Here is a 6009-nt window from a genome sequence, read left to right as displayed (position 1 = left end):
TATACTTCAAAATGTATCGTCAGGGTAGAGAATAAATATTCTCTTTGAATAGAGAATTTATTTATTCTCTATTCATGATTTCCCACCCCCCTCCTTCCGTTTTCTTTATCCTTCCCTGCTCCCATATCCCGTTCCTTAGTTAACCGGGTGCTCTAGAATATATCAATAGAGGGCGCCCTCGAGTCACTCCAAATCCTGGCATCATAAAACAACTGGTCTTAAGAGGAAAAACTTCATCTCCTGCAAGGTGCTTTATTGCTCCTCTGTTGTAAAATTTGACAAGCCCAAGATTTATAAGCCTAACAATTCACTTTTTATTGTTGCATAAGTGTTCAGTCGGCTAGAGGAAAATGTTAATTTTCACAATTAAACTGAAAGGTGGTTTCTATTTTCAAGTGTCAAGACATTATTAGGTCAGTTGACACTTGCGAGGTAAATTCAGACTGTCAGATCACAATCATTTTGAAAAGGAAGAAAGTGGCGAGTGGTCACTCATTAAACTGGTTTGTTTAAGATTAAGGAGGATTTCAGATAAAGAAAAATCTTGGGATGGGATGGAACGTAAGCAACAACAACAAAAATAGATGATTCATGTACTCTTTACATGCTAACCATGAAAAAAATATGAGTGAAGGCTTTTACAACTCACAAATCCACTTTCACTTGCCACTTATATTCGCTCCCTTCCTCTTTGTTTTCAGGAAGCAAAGATGAGATCAGAGCAGGAACCCAATAATGCCACTGTATGAACGTGCACGTGAATAAAATTAAAACACATGCCAGAATCATTAATGGATTATAAACAAGATATGGTTTCTTTTCTAGAACCTATATGTGATGTCTTAATTGTTTCCCTTAATAGTATATATCCATTTCCAGATTATGTGAAGGTCTCGAACACATCTGTGTTCAAGGAGACAGAAACAAGACATGAGGTCTCAATTTGTGCCAGAATAAGGACTAGAATAAGAACTCCCCTGTCCAAGGTGTCCTCAAAGCAAAGGCTGAAATAGCATAAGTCCAACAGCCCAGAAGCAAGCAGCAGCTCATGGTTTGTACTTACATCATTCTTAACCCTTCTGCTCCTGGAGGGAATTCTGCAAGTTCAGAGGCCACAAGACCTGGGTGTGAGAGAACAGAAATCGGCGTGAGCCCTGTGCCTCCAGAGAGAAACTGCCTGAGGTGGGTGGAGGGCTCATCACCGGAGCTCTCCTATACAATCGGCCCCTGTGATCCCTGTGTGCTCCGCTGCAGCTCACACCGCTCCAAGTGGCAGGTGCAAAAAGCATTTGGGACTCGCTTGCCAGCGCGCAGAGGTAATGTGCTTCCTGTCCATTTATCTCAGGAAACCAGCGCAGCCTTCGAAACAAAATTAACCTCTCATTAGCCAGCCACTCACTCCCAAGAAGGCCTTAAAAGCTTTACCAGCTCGCTAATGTATTTAGGTTTTTCTTTTAGGCAAACGCAACCAAAGCCCCTGACTGCCATCAGCCCTTGTGAGGGCTGGGGGTGGGGGGTGGGGGGGGGGTGAAGAGGGGTGTGTGTGAGTGTGCAGTGTGGGGGATGAGGAGGGGTCCCTCTGACCTCCTCCAGAGCCAACTGGCCACCCTTACCCTTGAAGTTCAGGACGTTCTGCCCAACTCGGAATCTCAGTTTGCAGTATTGGGCAAAACGAGAAGCCCCTAGAACAAGTTCCCACAAATTTCACAAGCACTCTTCACATCAAAATCTCAACTTTCCTGCCCTCAAGAAACAGGAAAGGGCACTCTAGAGAAACTTCAATGGTCAAGTGTTCCCCAGGTCCCATGGGGGTCACCAGCCCCGTCCGCAGTGGGTGTGGGAAGCTTTGATGGGAGACACAAGGGTAGCATAAACTAGGATCTAGCCGGTGCCAGTCGTGGAAAATCACGACTAAGTTCCTAAACCTGCAAGTGGCAAAAAGGAGCTTTTTGGAGTGACGGAGCTTTCTTACTCTGGCCCTCCGCCGTCCTGAGGCTGGCAGATTTATACCACACAGGTGGATGGAGACCTAAACAAAACAGTCCTGGTCGCTGCCTGCTGGTCGCCCCCCACGTCCCCCTGGCCCACCGCAAACTTAAACAAAAATAAACAACTCACCACAGGCATTCCCTTGTCTGCAGCGCGACGCTTGCCAGCTGGGAAAATAAGCCGCAAGCCACGCGGCTGGGCCGCAGAGGGAGGGCAGCACGGCGCCCGCCCCTCTTCCCCCAGGTGGGGACTGCGATGCCTGGGGCGCCGTTCTCCTTCTCCCTGACTGGTGCGGGCGCCTGCCGACTGGCTGCGCCCTTCCAACCTGAGCAAGCTCTACCCGAGGGCGCGGGAAGGCAAATCCCTGAATTCCTTCCTGCTTCCTTGAAGCTGCTTTTTCCCCCTTCCCGACTCAAAGATTTCCAAACCACGGGCACCCCAGGCCTCCGGCAAGGACACAGCCAGTGCCATACCACCCGCTGCTGTTGAACCCGAGATGTTCTAGTGTGGCTACAGGATGGGAGTGTAGTGGTACCCCAGATAAGCGCCTCTAGGTCGCAGATCAGCTCTCACTTCTCCCGGCACTCCTCACCCTCTCCATTCCTGCACAAAGACGTCTTTCACGCGGTTAGCACCCTCCCGGCCGGCAGCACTACCTTTGCCCACCCGCAATACCAGCCGATTCCCAGCCGGAGAATTGTGCCAGCTGTCTTCCCGGTAGGGCGGTAGCGGGCGCGTGCGAGCTGTTCTCACTCGGCGCCGCGGCACAGATGTGTCCCCTTCTGCACCCCCCTCGCCAGTCTCTGTCTGTATGCCAGCATCACAAAATACACACGTTCCTTTCTACATATGACCCTGAGAGGTGGTCTTTTCAAGCAAAAACAAACCCGATTCCGACTCACAAACATTATAAAATACGGGGGGAGGGGGCAGGAACGGACATTCATTGAAAAAAGCGATCCAGAGACCTTTTCTGCCCATCTATGGTGTCAATGTGACTTGAGTTTACAGTTTAAGAAGACTAGAGAAGAACAAGAGGAGAGAGGTTGAGATACGTTAAGATCCAGGTTAAGTGCGTTATAAAAAACAAACCCACTAGTGTTCGAGGGACGACAGTCTCTTCCATCAGAGCAGCAGGCGTGGAGGGTGAGAAGGAAGCGATTAACTTTCTTCCCTGATCTTCCAAAGTTGAAAATAAGCATTGTAGAAATTAAGCAGCAGCTCTTCTGAGCGTGCAACGCCTGGGACACGAAGGCTACTTTACTTCTCTTCTGTGTCTAGGTAAATGTCCAAGCATCTCGCTTTAAATACTTTACTTCTTATCTCCTTAGTAGTATCTCACCCATCCAGCTTTTCTTCGCTTTCCTCATCTTGTAATTTTTTCTGTCTAACGCGAGAGGCAGCACAGGGTAATGTAAACAGGACAAGAGTGAGAATCCAGCAAGGTGGGTCTAATTCCGACTTTCTGGGTCTGGGTGTTAGGCAATTGATTTAACCCCTTTTGTTGCTGGGGTCACTATGAAGAAAGAGCACATAAGAGGCTTCTTCTTCGGATTTTGATATTCTGTGACAATGGAAGCCTCCGCACACCCCCTGCAAATATCCCTTTTAAAGTATATCCCCATCTTGAGCTTTATCTCCAATCAAATTGAAAAAAAAAAACAAACCTCAAGATGTCTTCAGAGGTTAAGATAAACATAGGATACATTGAAACAAATTTTTTTCGGGGGGAGGGGGACTACTGAGAATTTAAAAAACAAAACAATAACTACCTCAAGCTTAGGTCCACAGGTCGAAGGAATTTTAATGCCCCCACTTGCCTTGCCTTTGAAAGCCACCCCAGCCACCAGCATAAGGGAGCTTTGATTAAGAACCTAAAGGCAAGTCTCCTGTGTTTTTCTTTTCCCTTCCTCCAACACAAAGACAAGCTGCTGCATAAAATAATGATGAGCAAGAGTTCAAAGCAAGCCCAGAGAACCAGCCCAGAGGATGTTTTCTAATGCAGTCCCTTTCCCCACTTAGGCTGACTTTGGACAACACACAAAATTGCCAGAATGCTTTCTTAGTCCCCTTTCTCTTTCCATGAATGTGTTTCCCTGCCGCCTCTCATAGGTGGTAGAGAACTAGCTCAGTGGGACCTGGATGCTAACTTGTTAATCATGTTAATTCATTCATTAATCAAGACATTTATTTTTTCCTTACTTTCATGTTATTTTTCAGGATTTTCAATTTACTACTCACTTTGAGGCCTTGAATCTTAATTCTCCCCCTGGATACTTGTCTGTTTTCCAAGATGAAACAGGGAGTATCATTTTTTTTAAACTACCAACCTCTTGCTACTTCAGTTTCAACAACAGAATTTCAGAAGCCCAGATGTGGCGCTATAGGATAAGCGCTGGATTGGTAACTTCCAGGTCAGTAGTTCAAACCCACCAGTACTCCAGGAAACCTCTAGACTTGATGGCACACAGAATACGCATACTTTTAAAACATATTCTGAAGTACCCTTTTTTCATTGAGAAAAAAAGTTTCTTTAAAAAATAGTGAAAAAAAAATAGAATATTGGTCTAATTTTATTGCTTTCCTTTGTATAAGTCTCAACACTCAACTTTCTCATTCATAGATACCAAAATATTTATATTTCTAATCAAATTTTGGATGTTCCATTAATTGTTTATCTTGTTCAATGCTCCAGAACTTCCTATCTTACCTCATTTGACTTTTGTTTTCTTGTATGAACCCAAAGAAACCAAACACAAAATGATGTCATTTTCCAGTAAAATTTATAAAGCACTTTTTCATTAATTGTAAAGAAACTTTCTGATGACTCAATGCATCACATCATTTAAAATACTTCTACTTGAAAATGATAAAAATTCACTCAAAATGTTCAACTACTATATACCCAAGCACTGAAATTGTCAAAATTATCTTATATATTTCTGAGTGTTTTTCTTTGTAAATTGAAAGAGTTATCTCCATTATTAAGAAGTATATGGATCTATTTTCCATTATTTCCTGTTTTCCTTTTCCTGTATGTTTTATTGAAATTCTTCTCTATACTTGTGTCAAGTTAATGCCCAATTTAATCATTTTTATTACTCATAATGTTTGAGAATTACATTGTTAGTAAATATTTAAAATATTAGTAGCACCAATGATACCATTAATAATAAATAATAGACTGTACAGCATACTTTATAAAATAATACTAGGAAAAAATTCCACTTACTAATTGCAATTTAATAAAATGTTAAATGTTACTAAAATTTGTTAAATCCTTTGGCATGAAGAATTAGTTTTTATATAGAGAAAAAAAAAACGAAGTATCTGAAACCTGTTTCTACTTTTTAAAGTATTAGAACTTGCATTGCTTTTCCCCCCTCTGTACAAGGATTTAAGACCACTGTTCTGAACCATTAGCTTATACGATAAAGTAAGGAATTCTGGTAAATTGAAAGTTTTAAAAACAAAACCTCTGCCTCAACTAACAAAGAAAAATTTTAAAAGAAAATCTCTTTCAAAAGATGAAAAGTATAACTCTGTGGTAGTGATACATTCTATCAGCAATACAAGCTTCTTTTTCCATAGTAATTTTAAAGTATTTCCATCATATGTACAATAAGTGAACATGAAGTTAAAGTCAACATTCATAAAGATACATATGAAGCAAAGAGAAACTTAAAGAAAAGTCACAATTGTTTATCTGGTTGCTATAGATAAGCTCTTTCCATGAATCTTTCATGAATTTAGCATAGTATAAAATAACAGAACAAGAAACAGGAAGAGATGGCCTTGTCCCTATTGTTTCTGTTGACTATTTCAATTGTAGTCATTATAGGTTCATGCATACACACATACACATACTTTCTTGTAAAATAAATCTTAAGAATTAAGATTTATGCCAAAGATAATCACTTTTCATTACGTTTTCTCTATGAAAAATACAAGTCTGTAGGCACTGTAGGATAAGCACTGAACAGCTAACTGCAAACTCATGAGTTGCTCCTTGGAAACCAT

The sequence above is a fragment of the Chrysochloris asiatica genome, unplaced genomic scaffold (assembly GCF_000296735.1).
Source record: "Chrysochloris asiatica unplaced genomic scaffold, ChrAsi1.0 scaffold00335, whole genome shotgun sequence".
NCBI classification, from domain to species: domain Eukaryota; kingdom Metazoa; phylum Chordata; class Mammalia; order Afrosoricida; family Chrysochloridae; genus Chrysochloris; species Chrysochloris asiatica.
The sequence above is the reverse complement of the archived record's forward strand: the minus strand, read 5'-3'. Positions refer to the sequence as shown.